We start from the raw sequence: 26,038 nt of genomic DNA on the forward strand, positions 1-26,038 counted from the left end.
AACAACAACCTGCATATTTGACTGAGGATCACAGCACATTAATCTGGGACCATCACATTTTCACTCTGCTAGACTGTGGTGGGTTGATCTAGTGTTCATCTACAGGATAAAACTAAACATACATTTATAGATTAAATCATTTTTTGATGAATTTGTAAGAGTGAATGTCTGTTGTGCTTTTTGTATGAAGTGTTAGTAAAAACAAGCAGACAGAGCGGTGACACACTGTGAATCATGCAGTGTGTATCATGATGCTGAACTTTCATTTGTCTCCGAACCCTCCACAGACTGACTCACCCAGCAAACTATCACGCTCACAACTCTCTCACTGTCTCTTTCTCTCCAACGCTATCTCAGTTTCAGTATCAGGGTTTTGGTTGTTTTGTTTTTGTTTTTTTTTAAACAAAATCAATTATATCTGATGAAAGGAAATAAAATAAGAAGAAGAAGAAGGAAAAATAAAATTTGAACAACTTCAAAATAAAGAAATATTATGTGTTACTTGAAGTCTATTTTTATTTTTGAAATGATACTTAATGTGATGATGCTAACTTTGTGGTCATGCAGAAAATCAATGGAAAGATGCAATTAGATGCAAATTTGCCTATGGTGACACAAATTGATGCAAAAATGACTATTTACTTATATCAGAATGTAAGGGCCACAGTTAAGTGACCTTTGATAATTAAGTTGAATTGTTAATGTACAAAGTTGTAATTTTGTGAATAAATCCTTAATATAGCAAGAAAAAGTAATTTCTCAATAAGTAATATTTTCACAATATTTTGTGATAAAGTCATGATTTTATGAGAAATTGTCATTATATTCTGAAAAACATTTCATGAAAAACATCATTTAATGGGAATAATGTTATAGTGTTACAATCAATTCTGCAACTTTTTTAGTTAGAATATTTCAAGTTTATTCTTAAAATCTTATTATATATTTTTCTAGAAAATTTAAAAATCACAAATATGGAGATACGCAGTTTTGACTGTACAGAGTCAGTATGACGGACCTGTTGATGTGTCCTCATATTTTAGTTATGTTGAATTTTAAGACATCTAAACTAATTTATCTATACATTTTATAAGTAATTATGTGTTCATTTGTAGCATTTTGGAAGATGAATTTCATGTCTCTCTCTCGCTCTCTTTCTCTCTCAGCCCCCCACGCCACCCCCCCCCCCCCTCTCCACAGCAGTCCCGGAGGATATCAGTTCATCTCACAGCCCATAAACCAAAGCTCATTAGATATTCCCAGTAAAATTAATAATCCTTTTAGCTTTCTGTGCAGAGGGCCATATGGATGACGACGCTGAGGTTTGATGTATATTTAATCCTGTTTTCCAGAAGCAGGTTTTTGTTCCTTTGGAACAAAGCTTATTATCTGCTTAAATGTCCAGAGAGGAGGAGGAGGAGGAGGAGGAGGAGGAGGAGGAGGACACATTCAGGACTACAACTCCCACAAATTCAACACAGTCCTGAAAATGGATTTTCATCTTTGGATTTTACTTTTGATGCCACTTTGATCAAAGAACTTTAAATCCAAGCTTCATCTCATGTTATGTCATATGTCACAGGATGCTTTAGTGTTTTTGCACGTACAGATGGTGAACCATACAGTGTATGAAGAGATAAAGTTTATATATGTTCTGTATACTAACTGACTCATTTGTAGTTAAAATAATTAAAGGCATTTACCAGCACTTACTAGGTGTTGCTTACAAGAAAAAAACATTTTACATTACCTGAAAACTTGGTTTCTGTATTCCGTCATATTCTTCTATATTTGTATAAGACATAATGATATAATGTAGTCAGTCATCAAATTTACAAATGTTGACTTCTCTTCAGTCAGAGTGGATTCTGAATGAATGTGAGTGATATAAAGGGAATGGTCAGTCTGATGTCACCTCTCTAGTTCTCTCTCTCTCTCTCTCTCGCTTGCACGCACACACACACTCTCCCTCTTTGTTGGTTGTTCTGTCTCTCTGGGATGACCTCTATCTTTTAATTCTCCATTCTTGCTCACTCTGATGTCATTATTGTCAGGTGGGGGGATGGAGGGACAAGTTTCTGATCCAGTAAAGTGGGTCAATGTCCCATGAGAGAAGCTCACTATCTGATCTCATCGCTTCCCTCACCCTCACCCTCACCCTCTCTCTTTCTCTTTCTCTCTGGAGTCTGTGATGCATTCATACTGATCTCTCTCCCCCTCTCCCACAGTGTGACTGTGACCTCAGCTTGTTCTTGCACTAATGTCATGCTGAAGTCAAACACAAGCAGCAATTAGAGATACAGAAGGCAAGATCATCTGCAAAAATATGAGTATGCTCACTTTAGCTGAAAGGTGAAAATAGAAAAACAACCCCGCCCAAAAAAAGCAAATGATGCATTCAGACCAACATTAGCTCTGGATGAAAAAGCACAGCTCTCTTATTCATATGAATGGGGGCAGTGCATTGACGCAGTGGCCATCTAACAAAAAAGTTGAACTAGGTTCAACTTTTGCAGCAGTGCAACACAGTGTCATCCAGCAAGGCTCTGCGTTGGCCAATCACACGCATGCAAGCGCACATTCCTGGTGGATTACTTTGTGAACGCTGTGTTTCTGCTGTTTACCTCAAAATTGTTGCAATGAAAGATAAAACATTTGCCGACAACTTCACAGAGTTGTAAAATCCTGTCTGTGAGTATTACAAACTTCTGTTTACCTCAGTGTGTAGTGTTTTCTGATTAAAGGACAGGTTCACAATTTTTCAAGTCTATCTTAAAACAATAGCGCCCACATGAACTATGAAATAGGGTTTTTTGTATATATTTAAAAGTTCATCTGAGGCTAATATGAAGCTTCAGCATCCAAATGACTCAAATCAAGTAGATATCTTTCAACATTACAGTCTTCTTGTTACTATATTTCCACCACAGCTCAACAGGGAAACACTGTCTGAGGAAAAACAAAGAGAGAATTTGATGCTAAAAAGACTGTAAATGTGTCAGATATCCACTTGATATGACTAACTCAGACTGCTGAAGCCTCATATAAGCTTCACATCAACTTGTAAATTTGTACATTTTTGCACAAAATGAAAAACTAGATTTTGGCCTCCATTGCTTACATTGAAAGCACATTTGAAGGGGATCTTTTAACAGCCAGTATGAACAGGAGGAATGATTGCTGCGAGGAAAACCTCTTTCACTGTTCATATGGACACCTGACTGTTGAAAAGACGGTTGAAAAATTGTGAACCAGTCCTTTAAATGCATTTAATTGTAGCTCCAACTGGACTTCCTTGATCCTGACCTTGATCTTCTTTCATCGTCTCACTGTTACATTTAACAACACACCTACACCAACGCAGCCCCTTGCATTGTTTTAATGCAGGCTGCTAATCAGCCAGCTGCTATCTGTACTGGTAAAGGGAAGTGGTAGATGCGATTTGAAGCCTAGACTCCTTTGTTGTTCTATCCATTGAACCACAGGGTCAGCCACGGGAATTGCTTTGCACAAGCCAACAGTTTCCTGAGGAAGTCAAATTAATCAAACATATATGTGTGATCTGAGAAGGCTTATGAAATTACAACACTTAGACAATATTTGCTCAAGAAGTATAACTTGTAACTTAGATTTTTAAATTGAGTCACAGCAGGAGAATCGTGAGCAGTAAATGGTTGAATCTGAGTGGACTGAGAATTAAATAAGAGTCAGGAATCCACTGGTACATAAATGCAGGAAATAGGAAATGTTAAGAAGTGAAGAGGGATGAGGTCTGAGTGAATGATGGAGATGAAGTATGACAGCTCTCCCATGAGGGAGGAAACAAAACCAGATCACTCCTCCATCCCTCTGTGTAATAACAATGACATCAGAGGGAGAGAGGATGAGAGCAGGGACGGAAACAGAAACAGATGGAAAGTTACAAGGAGAGTAATTGATGGAGTGTGCAAGTGATTAAATAGGTTAGTGAGTGATGTGGGTGACTGTGAGAGTGAGTGACAGCACAGTGAAGACAGAGATGAAAGAGGGTGAAGGATGCAGATGATGACCACAAAATCAGAGGGGGCACTGGGCAACTTCACTTTCATCCAGCCATTGATCAGCTACCCATTCATCCATTTACCTGACAGTGATGACATCAGAGGCAATAAGAAAAGAAAAAAACAAAACAAAAACAAGACTAAGAGCTGAATTTGAGCTAAATGCTAACATCTGCATGCTAACATACTATGACTTTCACTTTTTCAAAAAGTCAAGTTCAAACAAATTTGAACCAACAAGTAATCTGTTTGAATTAATTCAAACACAACGCATCACAGTCATGTGCCAGACATACAATTTACTGTGACCACTGAAAGCATATATGGTGAGCAATGTCCATTTGATGCTAAAAAGACTGAAAACATGTCAGATATCCAGTTGATATGACTAACTCAGACTGCTGAAGCCTCATATAATATGGATTTTGTCCCCCATCCTTACATCTTAAATGCATTATGAAGGGATCCTCTAATGGTCAGTACGAACAGGAGGAATGATTACAGAAAGAAAAAGAGGATTCAATGTTCATTTGAGCTCCTGACTTTGTATTTTAGATGAATGACAAATGCTGTTGTTTTTCTGGTGAGAACAATCTCAAGTAAGAGCCTCCTCTGAATTTGTCATGGAGAACAAAAAAGGGGTGACTAGACATAGAAAGAAAGAAAGAAAGAAAGAAAGAAAGAAAGAAAGAGAGAGAGTAAAACCAGTGACCTTAGGCAGGCTGGGGGATTTCTAGTGATCTGGCATGATAAGGACAGCAGGGTGTCCTTGCTGCGTTGTGTGTGTTGATGAAGGGGAAAGGCAGGGAAAGGACAAGACAAGACAAGGGAAAAGACAACTTGGAAACACGTCAATTATTCCTGAAGAGGTTTTAAAGTAGTAGGTTTAAATTAATCCAGTACTGACAGTAAACAGAAGGCAAGACACTGCAGAATAGATTCCATCACTTTGAGTAGAAACTTGTTTGAATTACATCAAGAGGATGCTCTCATATAAAGCAATGAAAGTAGATGTTTAAGGATAAAAAGAAGTGTGTTAGAGAGAAACCCTGCCTGCTTTCACACCTTCACACACCTGGCCAATCACAGAGTAAAGTGGGCGTGTTTTTCAGATTGTCTGTTTGGAAAGTTACAAAAATTGTCTATTTCTTTCTGTTTTTTCCCTTTTGAGGAACTAACAAATATAAAGTGGATGATTTTAATCAGGTTTGAAAGAAGACATCTGGGACAGGAGGAAAGGCAAACTCAGTGTCCTGAACACACACACGCACACCTGCACACACACACTCTATTGTCATTAATATTTAGTGAAGCTTGACAAGCAATTGCCTGATGTGCTTCAGTGAGTTCAGTAAAATGGGTGATGCAGCCATCTGTATTGTGTGTATAATTGTTTGATTGCTTATGACAATAATAATTTACTGCTGTCTGATAGGCTAGAATGAAGCTGGAGATAAAGTAGGAGAGATGGTGAAAAGGAGGGAGATTTTAAGAATTTAACCTGCCAAAGGTACACAGCTGATGTCCATATTTTCTTATTCTCAAGAAATCCCATGAAAAAGCCAAAACCAGTGACATGTTTATCAATTTCTCAGTGGTTTCTGACGTCCTTATCCTGTCTGTGGCACTTGGCTTCAAGCCCATTAGTTCCTACTAAAGCTGTAAATCTTCAAAAACACCTCACAAATACACAGTTTCACCTTTTAAAAAGACTCAGTGATTTCTTAAAACATCTGGACACTGTAGTTTTTAGTAAATGTTACTCTAACAGGAGGATTTGCTGGGGGCTATTGTCCAGGGGCACAGCCACAAGTTGCACACATTCAGGGCTTAGCCCAGACCTAGGGGGGTCCAGGGGCATGCTCTCCCATTTACCACATCTACTGTATATGCACTATTTTTCAAGCCATTTGAGATAATAGAATGCCTTAAAATCTGTACATCATTTGGGGGGAAAAAAAATCATCCTGTAGAGCCTTCATCCTATATTGTATCTAATTGTTCTCCAACAGTCTTCATCATTCTGAAACCATAACACAACAGATGTTGAGGATGACTAATTTTCAGCAGAGATTCTCTGATGTTACTATTTTTAAGCTACATAACATAAGTAGGGTAGGAATTTGGCGTAAACAGCATTATTAATCTTGAAACCTATTTGTGTTTAACCATGCTAGTGTAGAGTTCACAGACTGAATGTTTAGCTGACAAATCTGCTACATTTGAATCCATCCCATAATAATCTGGGCTGCTCTAACTGCAAATCAAGGATCCCTAACAAAGCCACAGAAGGAGGCTTGTGGATTTTCTTAAAAAAGCTGTATTCTCTCTTTCTCATGACCTTCCTCTCCCATGCTCACTTACACTCACAACACAGTTTGTGTACAGGTTGCTGTACAGGAATCATAGCTAAGCCAAAGGTTAGCCACGTCTCCACGTTGAGACATATGAATGAATAAGGACCAAGATAAATAAAATGTCCCAAGTCTGTCGTATGGAAAATGCATCAGCACAGGGTTGAATAAAGTGGAGGATGTTTTTGTGCACATGAGAAGAAAAAAATTTGTCTCAAGGTAAGACAGTTGTGTAACAGTTTAAGAGGCTCTCTGATCAGTTTCATGTTATTCTCTGATTAAGTCAGTGACTGTATTCATGTTGTTGTTGAGTCTTACTTTCTGTTATTTTAATGTAAGCCTGCACTGACACTTAGCCTACTATACAAGGACAAGTGCCTACTTACACTGCAATCAAATCCTTGCTGGTGTATATTTTGCTGCAAAACAGCAGGAATTACAGTAAGATGCAGATGCTGAGGGTCAGTATTGGCTTGTTATGTTTTTGATGCAGTGTGCTTCTTTGCTTCATTGTTTCACTAACCCTATACTTTCCTCTGGTATAGTTACTTCTGTCAGGTAGGATTTCAGGCTCTTCTTCTCTGCCACTATATTCTTCACACACAGTATAGCATCTCTCTCAATCGCAGACTGCTACATACATATACTACATACGATACACAGATGCTCATGAAAATGAAGCCACAAACACATCTTCTAGGAGTCAGTCATTTTTTAATGACTGATGAAACAGTATCACATGAAGCTAAAATATCATTATATAAATGGAGCTTGTATCGCCTGCAGACTGATATTCCTACTTATGCATTATTAGAGACAAAAATATCTTAGAGTGTTAGAAAAATGAGAATTAAGTGAGTCAACCCTTTAGGGCTGCAGGGTTTTTAACTGGGGGTGCGGGGGCCATGATGGGGTTGTTGGCCTACTTCTGGTTGGTCGCAAGGAAAGGTACTTTGTGTTTTCGTAAGTAACTCTATTTTAGGGCATACAGTACCGTACAGCCCCGGGTTCAGAACCAAAAATAGGTCATTAAAACTGTAGCTACACAATTAATGAGCTCCAGGTTCAACTGTGGGCTGGAAGATGAAAAATTTGTCCTGTCTGACATCAGGATTTAGGAGGAAGCTTCAGTCGAGGCACAAACTTTTAGACCATACCAGTAAACTGCAATGTTCAGGCCATAACCTTATACTGTATTGTATATCATCACTTAACATTATTATTTATAACCATTTTCCAAGGCTCTGCCTGTTGTTGACTGGCTGCATGTCATAACCTGGTTGTCCTCTTGTTGTAGACTGAGGATTTTTGGAGACTGTATATTTCATTCATTCAAACTACCCAACATTTCCCTATGTTGAAGTTTATAGAGATGTCTTGTGATTATGTGTGTTATCAGGAGAAACTAAATTAAAAGAGGGTAATTACATTTCCCAAAGCGTGCACAATAGGGAAAGTTAAAGGAAGCCATTAGACCCCATCATGACATCATCATTTTAATGGGTTAGTCATGCCATTAGCTGTGCAGAAACATCCTTCTTGACAGTGGTGGTGGTGGTGAAGGGGTGAGAGCAGAGGCTGATGATGTGGATGGATGAGATGTAGAGCAGGACTTCCGATGAGCTCAGTGGAAGAACCCATGAACGCTGGATCTGATGAAGACTGGAGGTGGATGGTGTGGAGGAGGGTCGCATCTGCCTGACAATGAAATGTTAAATGTTAATAAACACGTTGTGTCTCATGTTTCAAGTGACTGCAGACTTTTTTTTCCTGTATTAATCAAAGACCAGGATCTTTCCGTAAACTTGACCAAGTGCTGCCAGTGTCGAAACACAACCATAAAAAGTTTAATTTTGCTGTAGTCACTACAAGCAGATATTGTACGGCAAGATTGGATACTTTGGCAGAGAAAAAAAAGAAATACATACATCTCTGAACATTTCCCTCATAGTTCAGTATCAACATTTTTACAACTTTGCCAAATATGTTTATTAACACAATTTTCTCATTATGTTGACAGAAGACATAACGCAGGTTGCTTTGTTGCACTTTTAGCTACCTCAACTCATTTTCCTAGTTCAACTAAAAAGAACTAAAAAGTTGAGTGTACTTGAAATATCAAGTTTAAGTGCACTCAAGTAAACAGTTAAATTAGAGTACTCCAATCAACATAGAAGAGAAAACAGAAAGAGAGAAGAGAAATAGAAATAAAGAAATAAAAACAAGTGATTAAACGTTGAGTAAAGTAGCAGTTATAGTTGAAAAAAAGTGAGAAAAAACAAAAGTGCTGCAGGCATGAAATTAATTCAAATTGAAATATATTAGTTTGAAAGTTGTGCTGAGTGTCACAAAAAACATGGAAAATTCATGTCCATGTACACAAATCTATAGATCAAACTGCCGTGATACTGGGTTGTGCCAACAGTGTGGGGTAGCACGAACTGGACTTTTTTTTAAACTGTTGAACTCTTGCATATTCACTGAAACTTAACTGTGTGTCTTGGTTTCATTTGTATTCATATACACTGGGCTTCCAACCACACTTATTCTTCTGTTAAGCATCTGGTCCTCATATTCAAATTCACATTTAACATTTAGCTAATCACATATGCTACATTCACTAGTTTGCATTCTTCTTCCTCACCTTTGTTGCTGCATTGTTGTGTTTCTTGGTGTATTACAGCCACCTGTGGCTCAGTGGAATAATGTAAAGTGATTGGCGGGAATGTGTATCGCATCATACAAGTGTGCATGAGACAAACAAAATGGGGACCTATTCATACTAGAGGTTAGGGTTAGGGTTAGGGTTAGGGTTACCTTTAATAGTCTGTAAGAGCCAAAGCAAACCTGATGCTGACCTCTCTGCTAAACCTGATATATTTACTGACCTGCTGCACTTAACTGTTCTTTCGATCAGTCCACCTCCCTTTATACTTACTGTCATACTGACCCTTAGAGAAGAATCTGAGCAAATCTTAGTAATTTGACATAATTTAACATAATGGTTAGATTTATTACACTACCCAATCACTAATCTTGCTTTTTGTAGTCCTAAAGGACACTATTGATAGAGTAACTTAGTTCCAAACTTATGCTGCTATGTTTGTGGCCTGACAATTATTTTCATTATTGATTAATCTGTTGATTATTTTCAAGATTAATCGATGAGTTGTTTGATCCATAAAATGTCACTGTTTCCCAAAACCCAAGATGACGTTGTCAAATGTCTTGTTTTGTCCCGACCAACAGTCCACAACCCAAAGATATTCAGTTTATTGTCATAGAGGACAAAAAGAAACCAGAAAATATCCACATATGAGAAGCAGGAGTCAGAGAGTTTGACTCCAAACGCAATGATTATCATAATAGTTGGCAATTAATTCAACAGTTGACAACTAATCAGTTAATCGACTAACTGTTATAGCTGTAAGAGAGGGTCTGATTTGACCTAATTCTAATCATGCTGGTCTCCCCTCTACGTCATAGAGTCACCATCACAGAAATGGTGAAAAACAGTTAAACACTCGAACTCTACAATTCAGTACTACATAGTTCACATGTTTTCACATGTTTACAGCAATTATTTTCTAACATGTACATGTATGTACATGTATAAGAAATCTCTCATTTTCCTTTACACAGACTTTAAAATTCACTTTACCTTGATCAACTACAACAGTCAGATGCAACTTGCACATGAATGCATCAGTAATAGTAACCATAGTAACTAATGATATTATATAACTTATGACACTCACAAGGGTCGTTTTTCTTGAAGTTATTTACTTTTTATACTTTATGTATATTTTGCTTAAATGCATATATACTTTTACTGAAGTGACACCCGAGGACTTCTCCTTATAACAGCATATTTTTATATTGCAGCACTTCTACTTCTATTTCAGTAAAAGTTCTGAATACTTCTTTCACTACTTTGCCTCTTGGTCTCACTGTTCTCAGTTCATGTACACCTCTGGCCAGATGGGAAAATGGGTAGACCTCCAACTGCTTTACAAAATCTGTCCTCCACATTCCCCTGTCACGCTCCATGTTCAGCAGCCTGTTATTCCAGGAGGCTTTTCAGTGTTTTTGGAGGCCTGGCACCAAAGCTGTTGAAGAAACCTGCTGCTCTGTACCATTGATTGTATGTAAATATGGCCAACACGTCTCCACCGTGGATGTATTATAAGAGCTGGATACCGGACTAAAAATGGCGGCCATTCAGTCCTGTAGGAATTGCTTGGCTGGCGCATACACCAAAAAAAGTTTTTAGCGTCCAGGTTTGCGTCCGCATTGTGCAGCCCACTGAATATGTGCAGTAGTGTTTCCTCAATGGCCCTGCCTGTGAGTTCCTGCTCGACCCATAAACTTTACATTGTTATAAAGGAGCTGGCTAGGGCTCCGCCGCTCAGCCGTGCAACCAATTTTTCCCAGTGGCCACTTGCAGTATTGCAGCAAAAAGTCCCCTGTGGCCAAAAAGCATTTTCCCCATCGAAAACCACTGTAAAAGAGTCTGTAAAACTGTTGACAGGACACCTTGAACTACAAATGAGGTCAATTATGACTCTTTCTACTATGAATTTTTGATACAAAGCGATTTAAAAATCCGTGATGTCATCACAATGTAAAGTCTGGTGGGGGCAGCTAAGGAAACACTACTGCGCATATTCAGTGGGCCACACAACGTGGAAGCAAACCCAAAAGGCAGGAACATTTTTTGGCATATGCGCCAGCTGAGCAGTACTAATTGGACTGAATGGATGTCATTTTTGGTCTGGTATCCAGCTCTTATAATACATCCATGGTTCACACTGCAACATTTCCTTTTACCAGAGTTAGCTGTAGTGGCTGCAAATATCTTGAATATGGCATCACATCATTAACAATTGGCCTTTTAAGACATGTGAAACAAAATCGATAGATCAGCCTTGATTCTGTGTATTTGTCACAAATTACAGCATTATTAGTGTTAAATAATAGCAGCATGTTGATATTTTTGCTTGTGTTGAAGCACTGTCAGTGGTTAGAGATGGTCTCTATCTAAATCAGGTTTTCATCAGATTAGTTTGTGCACATGACAGCCGGACAAACCATGTATGACTCACTGTGAGAAAGAGACACAACACTGACAGAGAGATTAAACAGAGAGAGAAAGAATGTGAGGAACAGGAAGAGACACAGAGAGAAAGATGTTGAGCGTGATATGGAACCCGTGAGTCAGGCTGCAGATGCCCAGAGGAGAGAGCATAGTTCAGTATCATGATACACTGTATGAGTAACAATCTGGTACTGTTTGTATGTATGGTGTGTGAGAAAGATACATAAGAAAAGCTCCAAGGATACCCTGGATGTTTCCACTGCTGCCCACGTCTGCACTGCACAGCAGCAACAGTACACTCTAAGTAGAAATCAGTGGGTGGACTAAGAATCCCTTAAATGTTTCATAAGCAAACAACAGGGCTCTACTGGGAACCCCAGCAGGAATCAAACTCCTGCCTATAATCTGAACTGTAAGACGATGATGAGGCTTTATGTGAAATCATAAAAGAGCTGTTCTGGCCAAGTGGTCAAAAGAGACGGCTGGTGGTGTTCTATGTTTTTACTGTCTATGGATGGCAAAAATAGCTTATTCTATTAATGCTCATGCATGAAATACACAGATAGATAAATAAAATATACAATGAATACATAAATAAGTTAATGCATGGTTAAAGCTGGAGTGCAGGACTTTTGTCTCCCCCTTCTGGCAGTAAAGTAAAGGGGGAGCTCGGCTGTGATTGCCTGAGTACAAAGACGTTACTGGGACGAGAGGAGGACATTTCTCTTTGTTTGATAACGTTAAAAGTAAAGTTAGACTTTTCTGTCGGCTTGCCAACTCATTTCAAAAAAGATGAGAGAAAAACAGAGAGAGAGAGAGAGCTGAGAGCACCAGCGAGTGAGAGAGAGAGCAGCTGTGGTCGAGTGAGCTAGATAGTGAATGAAGGGAGGGAGCGGTGGTAGTATGATAGCCGGTGAATCAGATCAATATAACATTATTTTCCTCTTTGTTTCACAGTTTTCACAGCGGTTAAGTTTTAAATCACAAACACACCAACACACACCTCCGCTCAATCCTGCAGCGGTGCGCTCATGTTCTCATGTGCACCCCGAACGACAGGCACACAGAGAGGGCCAGTAAAAACGGATATATTTTGCAATTCACCGGCCCAAAAATGTATTTTTTGACAGCCCACCAGGATTTGTCCCAGTATGCCCGATGGCCAGTACATACTGGCCATTACCTACTGTTGCGGCTGTAAAACGGTGGATAAATTGTTTTGAGCGTCACACAACCCCCATGAAATGATTAATTTCACTATCAGAATTTGATCCATTTGGTCCAATAACATCTGGAAAGTCAAGAAGAGCCGCACAATTAATGGGCAAACGGCCAGAGCGGGAATGTCACGTCCAACATGAGATTTAAAAACTCAGTGAAATACAGAGAGATTTATCTGGTGGTCATAGGCTTAATCAGCATTGTGTGAACTCGTTTGGCAAGGGCTTGAATGTGAGGCCGTATTCAGACCAAATCAGGCTGCGCAGTACACTGCCACAGGGTTGAGCGGAGGTATGTGTAGGTGTGTGTGTGCTCCAAAACATAACCGCTGTGAAACAATCAGAAAATAATGTTTTACTGATCCGATTCACCGGCTTTCTCACTACCACCGCTCCCTCTCTTCATTCACTGTCTAGCTCACTCGACCACAGCTGCTCTCTCTCTTTCTCTCTTGCTCACTCGCGGGTGCTCTTTGCTCTCTTTCTCTCATCTTTTTACTGTTAACTTTACTGTTAACGACATCAAACAAAGAGAAATGCCCTCCCCTCCTCCTAGAAACAGCTTTGTACTCCCTCAAGGTTTAGCTCTGATCAGTCTGATCGCTGGCTGTGATTGGCCACCACAGCGTGATGTTGGGTTGCGGTTCTCCAAAAGTTTACTCTGGATCAACTTTCCAACTGCAGGCTGGTGTGGCACCGCAAAACTGCGGACATTTTGGGAACAAAATATTTGCTATATAAATAGTTGCCTATTTAATCTTCATATTGCAACATACATCATAATCACCTCATAATGATCCACCAGTAAATAAGGATTTTTAAGATAACACAGAATCACATCAATCACATGTTGCTCATCACAGCTACACGTGTATTGTAGAAGTAAAAATATAGCTATAATAAACAAACTGAGGCAAAGAAGGCTGAAACTCAGAGAACCTACCTGTCGTGGAGAAACAAGTCACCTGTATCAATTTGATAGATGTGTGAACGTCCTTTCCTATTGAACACAGTATCTGACGTTGCTCTGCTGCTATAATGGAGGGATTGCATGATAGATGTCCATTAGAAGCAGGGGATAGTGCATATTGACAGCTTGATTTGTCACTGTAAGATACTTTCCCCCCTGTGTTCAATAAGAAAGGAAGTTCACACATCTATCAAATTGAGGCAGGTGATTTGTTTCACCACAACAGGTAGGTTCTCCAAGTTTCAGCCTAGAGGAAGGACAAGGTGTCAGCATAAGAAACTAAACTAAACAAAGATTGAATTTTTTGTTTCCTCCATATTTGATTGTGGTTACATACTAAATTGAAAGAAAAGGACAGATGAAACAGCACATAGTAATATAATGTAATGTATGGTTTGACTTTTTAACTCAAGCTCATCCAAGCCTTTTAAAGTGCTGTGATGGCCGAGAGGTTAAGGCGTTGGACTTGAAATCCAATGGGGTTTCCCCGCGCAGGTTCAAACCCTGCTCACAGCGGCTGGAGCTTGAAAGCTCTCTCAACTGTACACTACTGTGACAGTTTCCCATTTACATTAAATTAAAATGTGTTGTGATCTGTTTCTGGATATGTTATCTAACACAACGCAAGGCAACGCAACACAACATCAAACAGCAAGGCTTTGTGTTGGCCAATCACATACTGTACATGCAACCACACGTTTTTGGTGAATTACTGTACCGTGTAACGCTAAGTTTCTGTTTTGATCATCACAACAAAAGATAAAACAATTGCTGCTGTGACAACTTCCCAGAGTTCTAAGTCATCATGTCTGTCAGTATTACAAACCTCTGTGTTGTGTTTCGGTGTCTGATAAGCCTTTAAACTCATTCATCTGTAGCTCCAACTGAACTTTGACTCAAATTTCCTCCTGCATTTCTTTAACACAGCTGTTCTTGGTCTGAATGCAGCCTCACAGTCTACAGTCATGCTGGCAGCTCTGTGAGGCTGTACTGAGCCACTACAGCTCTGTCAGCTAAATGCTAACATGCTGATGTTCACTTGGTCAGGTTTACTCCAGCCACCATCTTAGTTAAGCATGTTAGTTACCACAAAATACAAAGTAAAGCTGAGGCTAAAGGGAATGTCATTAGTGCTGCAGGTGTTTGGTCATAAACCAAAGTATTGGATAGATTTAAAGTTTGATCTGAGGATGGAACTAGATGAAAAGTCAAGGGATTACCAAAGTGATTACAGTTCATTCTGTAAGGAATGTCTGCACCAAATTTTAAGGCAATCCATTCAGTACTTGTCGAGACATTTCACTCACTATCAACCTTATGGTAGTACTAGAGGAAAAGTAAGGAGAAAACCAAGGTCAGTAGCATATATCGTCAGAGGACCACGGATGTCTGCATAACATTTTATGGAACTCCATCCAAATATTGTGGAGGTGTTTCAGTCTGAACCAAAGTGGTGGACAGATGGATAGACCTGACATGGCTATCTGCCAAGCATCTAAAAGCAGCCCAAGAAAAGTAAGTGAGCTGAGGTTTCCACATACTTAAGTGTATTTAGTGAATCTATAGTAACCAAACTCAAGACAGTGAAAATATGTAGATGTTGTTATGTCATGTTCGCAAAAGCACTGAATGTTTCCATGAACTAGATAAACTGTATGATGAACACACCCTTCATGTAAAAAAGTTACTAAATATTCATGTTCTTTTTCCTTGTCTGACCTCAGTTGTATTGGACTAAACCTACAAACATGGACTGTTAACCTAAATGGCTGTTTGAATTAGTAATGAACTTCCTGTGACATAGCAACTGGGTGAGTGGATGGAGAGAATGGTTTTATCTTGGCTGTAAGACTTCTATGTGTGTGGGTTTGTGTGGGGGTGTTTGTGAGATCCGGAAGGAAGGAAGGAAATAATAAACAGAGGTAGTCATAGTAAGCCAGAGGATGTTGGCACACTATGTCCTTGATTCTTTCTTTCTTTACTTCCTTTGCTCTCATATCACCTGATTCTGTTAATGTTGATAATTTTCCACTAATTCTTTTGTTCTCTGAATAAATGGACACGTGTGTGTTTATCAGTGAGCACTGAATCAGCCCTGAGATGAGGAGTCTCCTGGCTCAGTTTACTGCAATGCTGAAAGAAGGAGGGAGAAGGGGAAGGAAGAGGAGTTGGAGGGTTTGTAGACAGACAATTAAATGTATGTATGAAGGAAGAGGTAAAATGGTGTCTTCTAGTGTGACTTCTGTCAACGTTTAAGGGTAATATCAGTGCTTGCTTTTGAAGTTTATAGCACTCCCTCCCACTTACCTCTGCATAGGTGTGGTTATAATTTAATTCCACACAAATATATTCAAGAATATGCACAGTGTAAGCACACTATCAAAGGAAATATGAGAAGTATTAAAAGTACAGTTTAACAGTTGGCTCCCCCAAGAGACAGATAGCCCCAAGATTAGGTAATAATTCAAGAACCACCTTAAGGCTCTTACCATTTCAGTTCATACTGTGCTTTAGTGGTGCATACATTGTGACCAAAGAAAAGTGCAATCAATCAAATAACCACAAAGCAATTGCCACAAAGTGAATCCAGGGTATTTTGTGGTCTTAAAGGACCAAAGTATATGATACTAAATGGCATCTAGTGGTGAGGTTGCAGGTTTGCAACCAAATGAATACCTCTCCCCTCCTGTCTCCATCCTCTATCTGCTAAATAGGGCTTATGCTCACCTGGACAAGGGGAGCAGCGCCATGAGGATATTTTTCCAGCACCTTCAACACCACAGGGAGACCACAGTGTGTCAGGCTGAGGGACTGCTCCTCCAAGACTGTGGTCAGTAGCACTGGCGCACCTCAGGGGACTGTTCTTTCCCCGGTCTTGTTCACCGTCTCCACTTCTGACTTCAAGTACAATTCTGAGTCATGCCACATGCAGAGGTTCTCAGCTGACAATGTGGGGTGTATTAGTGGTGGACAGGAGGGGGGGTACAGAAGCCTGGTGGAGGACTTTGTGACATGGTGCAGGTCAAATCATCTGCAGCTGAACACTTCCAAGACCAAAGAGATGATGGTGGACTTCTGGAGGACTGGGCCCCTTGTGACATGGCTCTGTGGCAAAAAGTAAGGTTCACAAGGTGTTTTTAAGCAGCCTAAAGACTTTGGACAAACAGAGGTGATGAAGAGGAGGGTTATCCAGGGTCATCCAGAAACGTGATATGTTGCCCAGTCAAATATGAGGGTCTGTTTTGATCTGAATGACCACTTACGTTGGTTTCTGTGTGATTAACAGCACCTTGTATTAGTTGAGTAGTCTAGAATAGACTAAGGACATTAGACATACAGGGGTGCTGAAACAGAGGACTTTTATTGGACAATTAATAATCGTATTGGCCCATGGGACTGTGAATTTTGAGTACACTTTCAAGAATATTCAGTGGGTGAAATATCAACTGAACAGATTGTAATAAGACTGAAACTGGCTTCCCAGGACAATGTAGCTGTGATAGCTGAGTGCATTGTACTTGAAATCCAACAGTGTTTCCTTACGTAGCTTCAAACCCTGCTCACAGGAGCTGTCAAAGCAAAGAGCCTTTCTGTCATGATACAGTGAGTAAAAGAAAGCCTGAGAATGTATTATTTTGGCAGCCACCAGTTAGGGTATGCCATGTTCAGACAGATAACAGCACTGTGTGAAAAAATGCATGCCACTCATCATTTGATTGGGAAAAATCAAAGCTGTCCAGCAAGAAAGTTGCAGGCAAATGTCATTCAGCAAGCAACTGCATTGGCCAACTGAATACATTCAAGCGCTCATTCCTGGTACATTGTTTTGCAACTTGGTTGTGGTATTTCTACTGTTTAACCAGGGATTATTCAAACGAAAGGTCCAACAATTGTCACTGTAATAACTTTCCAGTTGTTGAGTTGAGTTGAGTTGATTTCATCATTGTATTATAAACATTTGTTTTTGCTGTCTGATAAGCTTTCAAGCTCATTGATGCATCACTCAAACTGGGCTTCCTGGTATAAATTTACACTTATGTTCAAGGTTCATTGAGTGAAATTTAGATAGAATAGATTTTTTACAACAATTGAGAAAACTGACAAAACTTGATGTAAGCAGCTGTGATGGCCGAGTGGTTAAGGCGTTGGACTCGAAATCCAATGGGGTTTCCCCGCGCAGGTTCAAACCCTGCTCACAGCGGTTATTATGGCACAGAGCCTGTGAAGACTGACATGAACACTTCTGATATGGCACCATGGCTAAAAGTAAGTTTCAGAAGCAGTTATTTGGGCAGCCTAAGGACTCTGGACAAGCAGATGTGATAAGGTGGAGGACGACCCAGGATCATTCACAGAGGTGCTGTGTTGCACGGTCAAATCTTGCCATTCCTGTTATTGGTCCCTTCGGACACAGCTCCTTGCACTTTTTAAGATGCAGGACTGTTAACAGCACCGTGTGTTACTTGAGTAGACCAAGGACATCAGACATATAGTGGTGCTGAAACAGAGGACTTTGCAGGGTTCACTGGCAAGGCAGTGTGTTGACCAATTAAATACTCATATTGGCCATTTTTTTAAATGTGGGCCTGTGAATTTTGAGTACACTTTCAAGAGTATTCAGCCGGTGAAATATCAACTGAACAGACTGTAATAAGACTGAAACTGGCTTCCCAGGACTATGCATCTGTGATAGCTGAGTGCATTGTACTTGAAATCCAACAGTATTTCCCTGCATAGTTTCAAACCTTGTTAACAGGAGCTGTCAAAGCACAGAGCCTTTCTGTCATGATACAGTGAGTAAAAGAAAGGCTCAGAATGTATTATTTTGGCAGCCAGCAGTTAGAGTATGCCATGTTCAGACAGATAACAGCGCTGTGTGAAAAAATGCATGCCACTCATCATTTGATTGGGAAAATCAAAGCTGTCCAGCAAGAAAGTTGCAGTCCAATGTCATTTGGCAAGCACCCTTCACTGGCCAATTGAATACATTCAAGTGCGCATTCCTGGTACATTACTTTGCAACTGGGATGTGGTATTTCTACTGTTTAGCCAGTGATCACTGTAACAAAAGATCAAAGGATCATCACTGTGATAACTTTCCAGAGTTGTATAATTTTTTGTCATTGTATTATGAACATTTGTTTTTGCTGTCTGATAAGCTTTCAAGCTCATTGATGTGTCACTCAAACTGGATTTCCTGGTAAAAATGTGCAATTATGTACAACATTCAGTGAGTGAAATTTAGATACAACAATCGAGAAAACCAACAAAAAATGATGTAAGCAGCTGTGATGGCCGAGTGGTTAAGGCGTTGGACTCGAAATCCAATGGGGTTTCCCCGCGCAGGTTCAAACCCTGCTCACAGCGGTTGTTATGGCCTGTGAAGACTAACATGAACACTTCTGATATGGCACCATGGCTAAAAGTAAGTTTCAGAAGCAGTTATTTAGGAAGCCTAAGGACTCTGGACAAGCAGCTGTGATTAGTTGGCGGAAGACCCAGAGTCATTCAGAGAGGTGCTGTGTTACCCTGTCAAATCTTGCCATTCCTGTCATTGGTCCCTTCAAACACAGCTCCTTGCACTCTTCGGATCTAACAGACCCAGTGATTAAAACGGGTAAAAACACTGAATAAAGCAGTTTCATCTTAAAAATCAGTGTTTCTCCGACGCTGTTGGTGGACACAGGACGTCCGGTGAGGGCTGCGGGCCAAGCTGCTGCTAACATTTGCTCAGCTTGTTTCTCTGAAAGAACCTATTATTTAGAATCGTGAGAAAGTTTCAGAATGACAGAGACACAAAGTGTCATGGTCAGTCTGCTCTAACAGCAGCACCACACCAAAAAAACAATCAGAAAAAAGGTCAGGACCAACGCAGCATAATACAATTGAGATAAGTAAGCTATGCTTCCAAACTGATTACTGACCTGTTGCATACACATACACAGATTTACAATATCTAACTACAGTGCATGTAAACACATTCTCCAATTACCTGAGTAATCTGGTTTCTTGATATATGTACAGTACTGTGCAAAAGTTTTAGGCACCTTAGATGTCTAGATTCTCATTCATAACCCAATATCATCAGGGAATTTATTCTGCAAATTGATTCTGCAGCATGGCAATAAGCCCAAACACACAGTCAGAGTCATAAAGAACTATCTTCAGCAAGAGGAAGAACAAGGAGTCCTGCAACCTGGTCTGGACCCCACAGAGCCTTTATCTCAACACTATGGAGTCAGTCTGGGATTACATGAAGTGACAGAAGCAGCTAAAATGACTAAATCCACAGAAGAACTGTGGCAACTTGGACCAGGCAAAGCGTTCTCACACTAAATATTGATTTCATTTAGGTTTATTTAGTTAGTTTAGTTTAGTTAATTGATAATAACAATTCATGGCATCATTTTTTAAAGCATCCTCTCCATACTTTTTGTGACTTTTGCACAGTACTGTAAACATTGAATGCTTAAAGTGGAAAGCAGCAGCTGATGGAAATGTTGGATTAGCATTAGCAGCAGCTTAAAATAGCTCTGATGTGGCTGTGGTAGAATAAACAGTAAACAGTGAGGCTGATCTCAGTGAGATCAAATTACAAACACTGATGATTACATTTAGAATAATTTCCAATTTATTTATTTATATCCTACAAGTCATTTATTGTATGCCAAGTAGGGATGGGTATTGAGAGCTGGTACTAAATTGGTAATTGTTCATGGCTGGTCAGTACCGAAATATTGTTAATCTCCTGGACAAACGGTGCTGCTAACGGCACTTATGTAATGTTAATTCATTCTAACATAGCTGGTGCTATGAAGTTAGTAATGCTGGTTGCTATGCTGGTTGAAAGTGCTACACACCCCGCAGTAGGCTGAGGAGACAGCCGTCGACCAGGGTGAGTCTGAGGCAGGAGCAGGTGAGCTGCCCGGCGGGAGGAGAGGCATTGACCATGCTTGTCAGGCTCGGAGATAACTTTATATTCTGCCTTCTGCTTAGAAGTGGTGAGTTTACAGCTCACAGTAACTTAATACAATATAGTCTCTGGCTTTTGTTTGATATCTAGTATCGGCAAAAAACGTTGCCGACCCAAGATATCACCCACAAAGTAGTTAGCATGCATTAGCTTGGAGGGCTAACTTGTTCTTGTTTATATTACGTGAATATCGCTTTTCTTCCCATCAATCAATCCATTGGTTGAAGAAAAGGTAGAATTTCAGTCAGGACACAGCACTGGTGTTAAGCACGGCTAATTTAACTGCTACGTTAGTAAAAAAATAACTGTTGAATTTTTTCACATCTTTTCATGTCATCCCTAATGCCAAGTTGAATCTGGTGCAGGAATGGCAGACTCCACCACAAGCAATGAAAACTACTACAAAGAGAGGTGTAGTAGACAGAGTGCAACTACACTGAATGGCTATTGCTGAAAAATATATGATATCCAAAAAGGTTTTGATTGCAAGAAAATCTTCAACATTTTAACTTGAGATTTATGTCAACCCCTATCACAAAATGATAAAATGTCCCTTTAAGAAAATGTGTTTTTAAGATTTTTATGAACATTTTAAAACTTATATTAGATATATTACTGGTCCTCTAATCCCATGTCTCGTGAGTTCATGTGTCCATGAACCGGACCTTTGCGATCAGGACCCTTGAACTTTGGAAATAAAAAGATCACGCACGCACAATTGCAGCTCTATATCTTTCTTTAAATTTCTTTTAAAAACAGAGAAACAAAGACACATGCTTGCAGACGTGTAGAAATTGTGTACGTGTTCACTCAAAAAGGGCAAGAAGGACAATTTGTCTCACTATTTAAATGAAAATGAAAAGCTCCCTAAACAGACACACATTTTCAACACCCCCAACACATCCGCCTATCCTCTCAAACCAGAACACACACCTACACTTACACAAACCCTCGACACATCCGACCCACATACACACATTTACCAGAGGCCTAAACGCTTTCACACAATGGCAGAATAAACATAGAGGCATTTCAAATCACGTGTAAAGTAGAGGAGAATCTATCCAGCTCTAACCTCATCCTGATTTGACCAAGATGCTTCAACTCAGCATTTTCAGAGGCGTACGTGCAGTTTGGAGCTGGACTGCTGCCTTGAGGTCTGGTGGTGGCCTTGTAGTCTTAAACAGCACTCTGTAATCCAGGAATCTCTGACTGAAAATATCCTGACCTTCAATGAAAAGATCACTGCAGGGAAACTGGCTATACAAGCAGCATGGGAACAAAAGACACAGACTGTAATTAAAAAATAACCCATGATGTTTGTCTACACAGAATCATTTATTTGCGCACAGATGCTTTACAAGATAAAAAGGTAACATGATAGTTATATGGTAGATAGTCAAACCTGGGGGAGGGACAAGTCGGGATAGTCTTTTATTGCAGGGACGAGACCTTGCCTGAATCAAAAACCACTTCCTCTAACATTTTAAAGATTAATGCACTTTATGAAAGAAAATCAGAATGTTCAGGGAAACAGATCAGAGATGCTTCCAGCACAGATACATCATGAAAGACAGATCTCTCCTCTGTTGCTCCTCACGAGGTCTCTCACAAGTTTTACCTTATTTAAGTCAAGGCTCTCTGTAACAGAGGATGTTGTACAGATTGAGGCAAATTTGTGATTTTGGGCTATGTATATAAAATAGACTAAACTTGACTATTTCACACTGCAAATGCCATATATATAATGAGTGTGTGATCATCAAATTTTTATATACAGTATATCAGTATGCATGTCATAGAGGGACACTCACTAATGTGAGCAGGTGCTGCACCTATATGACTCTACAAGGTCTCTTGCTCCCAGTAGCCTAAATTTTGGAGATGGGCTCTTGTAACTAGAAGGTTGCACAATTCCCCTGCTTATGTAACTACTGCCCATGTGCCACTGAGCAAGGTAGTAGGTTTCCTAGGAGCTGCTCAGTGGTGACGGCAATAACGCTTGAAGTTATGCTGATCTGCTCCATGCAGTTCATATTCTGGTGTGAGAGACAGAAGGTAATTTTTTGACATTCTTGACTTGAAGCACTCACTCATACACTCATCTTTCAGCTGAGCGTGATCCTCAGAGAGATAAAACATTTCTGCGGGAGCTTGACGTGCACTCCTCCTGCTGCAGGCATGTCGAGCAACTCTAATTTGCTCTTTCATGATCATGGTTAGATAACAACACATCATTCATCATGTTAAGACTCGAGAGAAAATGAAGATAAGGAACAATGGTAGATCTAATCCCAGGGGCAAAAACATTTATGCAAATAGCTTTCTAATTAGTGTACTCTGGTACCACTGAGGATCATGCCCTCTACAGAGATTAGCGTTGTATTACCTGATACTGTAGGTGGTCAGAAGAAAAAAAAAGGTATTATATGTGTAAGTGAGTAGAACTGTGAGGAGAGGACGGAAATGCAGAATAGAAGGTGTTGAAAGAAGAGAGGAGAGGAGGAATTAAGATCTTTAAACACAGTCTGATAAGAATATCTCATTTATAAATGATTAACAACATGATTATATTACTCTACCACCCCCATCGCTATCGGGACGTTACTTTCTCTCTGCACTCGACACACAGAAGCAGACATGCATTATTGATAACACACTTAGAGTAAAGTGATTAATGCTGTAATTAATGTTGCTTAAAGTTGATTAAAAATTCCATTTAAATGAGTGCGGAGCTAAAGCAGAGAGTTTAATTACCCTCAAAGAGAACATTTCTGAACAGTCAATTGAGTAGCAGTGGAGTATGTGCAGTAGGCAAATGGAGAGTCATTAAATCTGCACTCACTGGCATTTACTGTGTTTCTCATGAGATCCGCACTGTTTGGGTCTCAAAGTGTAAAAAGGTGGCCCTTGCTCCTCTTTCAATAGGTCCAGTTCTTGAATATTATCATTGTTATTAAATCATTAATTTCTGTCAAATGTTTCAGTTGTTAATTCTGTTCATTCATCTGTTAGGTTATATTTTACCTGATACTTTTATGTCTTGGTTGTTTTTATCTATATGTGTTAACAAGGCAATAGATTTTACTTATCAGGCGCTCAGATTTTAAGTTTTTACATTCCTGGTCGGGACAGCCTGCCAAGGCTAGCATAACCCAGCTCATTTTTAGCATTTTTAGCATTGGGAGCTAACTAAGCAATGAGGACTGCAGATACCAGGTGTCAAGACAAACTACAAACTGCAAATTGAAGCCTGATCTCCACAGCAGGTCTACTTGTTGGACCCATGTCGGTAAGTTTTGCCTTTCAGTGGAAACACTTCTGCTAAAACCATATCAACGCTGTGTGCTTGCAAGTTCCTGTGACCTCCCGTCAGCAGCTGCTACCATCTACAACTGGTCACTAAACTTTTATGCACTTTCAGCCCTGTACTGGCCTCCTTTTTATATCTATTCCCCAGCCACCCCATCTACTATTCATGGCTCCACTCACCTCCCTGTCAGCTGCATCCACCTGGCTGAGAAGATTGCAGAGCTGGAAGGCAAAATATCCATGCTTTACCTGATCCAGGAAGCTGAGAGGTTCATGGACACCATCACATTTGGTCCAGCACAAACTGACACAACCTGTGCCCAAGTGACTGATGCCACTGCTCCCCGTCCTGCTGCTGAAGTTGCCAAAGCTGCCTCTTCTCCTGCTGCCTGATGTCACCACTCACTTTCCTTCTGCTGCCACGGCCATGGTTGAAGGTTGGTGACTATTGTCAGCTGGGTGAACTGTGCCCCCCAAACTACAAGTGTTTCAGCTCTTCCTGGGTTACTAGTTGTGGTAGAGGCCTTGCTGTTTTTAAAAAATCTGCACAAATTCAGCTCCATTACTGTCAACAACTACTCAAGTTTTGAAGTGTTGATGCTGAAAATTACTGGGGCCACTCCAGTGTTGTGTGTTGGCATCTTTTGACTCCCAAAGGCAAATCCAGCGTTTTTATTCTCAGAATTTTTATCATAAATTATTTTAAAACATGATAAGATGATTCTGGTTGGTGATTTTAACCTACACATAGATGACACCTCAAATTCTACTGCAGCTGAGTTTTTAAATATTACTGAGACCTTCAATCTGGTTCAACATATCTCTGGCCCAACTCATAGCCACAGCCATACTTTAGACTTGATGTTTACACTCAATTTAGACTCAAAGAATGTGTATATGATGGACCTCTCCATCACCACCAGTGTATTTTATTTAATACTCTGTTACTGGCTGTACCAAAGACATGTAAATGCACCACTCAGTTTCGGGTAGTTGCTGAACATACAGCTGATGAATTCTGTTTCCTTTTTAACAAGGTAAAACACAGTCTGTGTATAAACAAGATGCTGGGAAAATTCAATTGAATTTGTGAGACTACACTGGAAAATGTCGCCCCACTTACAACTACAACAAAAAATTCTTTCCTATGGATCAATGTGGACATTCGAAACCTTAAAAAAGCATGCAGGAGAACAGAATGAAAATGGAGGACAAAAAAAGTCAGAAAGTAAAGGAGACAAGAGACCATTTCTCTGGGTTAATAACTACCAATTAGCACAATCCGAAACCTCTGTTTCATCTGCTGCTGACTGTGAGAAATTTCTCGACAAAATTCACCAAATTCGAGCAAACATCGCCCTTCCAACTTCTCCCATGAGTCTTCCTTGTCTGTGTCCTCATTTGCTAGATAGCTTCCGGCCCGTAGATATGGAAACTCGCACTGACACTGTGTCCCACATGAAACCCTCATCCATTCATTATAATATCATTCCAGCTAAATTGCTAAGAGAAGTGATGGGGGAAACAGACCTTAGTCTGCTCCAAATTCTAAATAGCTCCCTTTGCTCTGGATGTGCCACAGATCATTTTAAAATAGCCTGTATTCAGCCACTGTTACAAGGACCTGACCTTGATCCATCAGTTTTAAAACATTTTAGACCAATCTCAAAATTGCCCCATATTTCCAAAATTCTTGAGAGCGTGGTTTTAAAACAGCTTCTGGAAGCACTCAATATTAACAGCATCTTTGAGAAATTTCAATCCGGATTTCGCAAGCTACATAGCACCAAAACAGTTCTTCTAAGGGTTAAAAATGATTTACTGATGACTGCAGACTCTGGACACTGACCTTAGTGCAAAGACCAAACGCTCTTTTCACATCACCCCAGTTTTAGCCTCTTTGCACTGGTTATCAATTTCTTTTAGAATCCATTTTAAAATTTTATTCATGACTTACAAGGCTTTACATGGCCAGGCACCGGAGTACATCAGTGAACTCTTAACTCCTTATTCTCCAAAAAGGCCTCTTAGATCTGCGGGGCTAGGCCTGCTAGCTGTTCCAGAGTCCACG

The 26,038-nt window shown here is 39.9% G+C and overlaps 3 non-coding genes across 3 annotated transcripts; all 3 read left to right on the top strand.

Annotated features, from left to right (window-relative positions):
• The first annotated feature begins 14,116 nt into the window (after positions 1-14,116).
• trnas-uga (transfer RNA serine (anticodon UGA)) lies at positions 14,117-14,198 on the top strand. Its single transcript has one exon. It is a non-coding gene; the product is annotated as a tRNA-Ser (tRNA).
• A 3,603-nt stretch (positions 14,199-17,801) lies between these two features.
• On the top strand, positions 17,802-17,883 carry trnas-cga (transfer RNA serine (anticodon CGA)). Its single transcript has one exon. It is a non-coding gene; the product is annotated as a tRNA-Ser (tRNA).
• Positions 17,884-18,967: 1,084 nt separating this feature from the next.
• trnas-cga (transfer RNA serine (anticodon CGA)) lies at positions 18,968-19,049 on the top strand. Its single transcript has one exon. It is a non-coding gene; the product is annotated as a tRNA-Ser (tRNA).
• The last annotated feature ends 6,989 nt before the right edge of the window (positions 19,050-26,038 follow it).

The sequence above is a fragment of the Thunnus thynnus genome, chromosome 17 (assembly GCF_963924715.1).
Source record: "Thunnus thynnus chromosome 17, fThuThy2.1, whole genome shotgun sequence".
NCBI classification, from domain to species: Eukaryota; Metazoa; Chordata; class Actinopteri; order Scombriformes; family Scombridae; genus Thunnus; species Thunnus thynnus.